At 34.6% G+C, this 1,123-nt stretch overlaps 1 non-coding gene across 1 annotated transcript; it reads left to right on the forward strand.

The window, feature by feature from the left end:
• Positions 1 to 456: 456 nt before the first annotated feature.
• Positions 457 to 560, forward strand: LOC120362283 (small nucleolar RNA U13). Its single transcript, XR_005578239.1, has one exon. It is a non-coding gene; the product is annotated as a small nucleolar RNA U13 (small nucleolar RNA).
• Positions 561 to 1,123: the final 563 nt, after the last annotated feature.

Consider the following 1,123-nt stretch of genomic DNA (forward strand, 5'->3'; position numbering starts at 1 on the left):
ACATCTACCTTGATTGCAACTCCACAATGCAATTCCTTCTAAAATTCAGTGGTAATTTAAATAACTAAACAATAGGCTTCCTAGAGCTCCACAGAGCATTGTCAATGACTACCTGGATTCTCAGAAGCTGTATAATTCAATCTTATAGGTAATATAATATCACCTCTTCATAGATTATTTTTACAGGTAGTATAGTTGTATTTTCTGTTACTTTTGATTGACCAATTTTTAGTGAGGTAAAATGTACATATAGTAAAACATAGATCTTAAGTACAATTCAGGGAGTTTTGACAAATGTATATGCCTATGTAACCAATGTCTTAATTGGTTAATTTTCTCTTTTTGGAGTTTTGGGTAAATATTAATTTGAGTTAATGCCCAAAGATCTCTGAACAAAATTTTTTCTTTTTCTTCTTGGGAAAATTTTTAAAATTGTGATAAAATACACATAACACAATCCTTTTTGAGTTCATAAGCACGATGGTTAGGTCTTCACATGCATGTGTGAGATGTGACTCCCTCAGGCCTTGTTATGACATCCGCAGGTTACCAGTCTGACACACAAAGAAAATGCATATAACAAATTTTACCATCGGTGATACTTAGTACGTTTATAATGTTGTACAACCATCACTACCAGCTAGTTCTAGAACATTTTCACTACCCTAGAAAGAAACCCCATATACATTAAGCAGTCACTTCCCACTCCACCTTCCCTGAGCTCTGACAACCATTCATCTGCTTTTTGTCTCTATGGATTCTCCTAGTCTGGATGTTTTATAGAATCATAGTACACTGGCCTTTTGTGTCTGGCCCATTTTTTTGACTTAGCATAATGTTTTCAAGGTTCATACATTTTGTAGCCTGTATCAGTATGCTGTTTCTTTCTATAACAGGGTAATATCACATTGTTTTCCCATTGTGTAAATATACTACAATTTATCTGTTTATGTGTTGATGGACATGTGAGTTGTTTTCACCTTTTGGCTACTGTGAATAGTGCTGCTATGATCATTCATGTACAAGTTCTGTTTGAACACTTGTTTTCAACTCTGAAAAAGATATCATTTTGTCACCCCCACTGGGACCTGCTATTTTGTTCCTTTACTGCCTGTTACTTGTT

The sequence above is a fragment of the Saimiri boliviensis genome, chromosome 1 (assembly GCF_048565385.1).
Source record: "Saimiri boliviensis isolate mSaiBol1 chromosome 1, mSaiBol1.pri, whole genome shotgun sequence".
NCBI lineage: Eukaryota > Metazoa > Chordata > Mammalia > Primates > Cebidae > Saimiri > Saimiri boliviensis.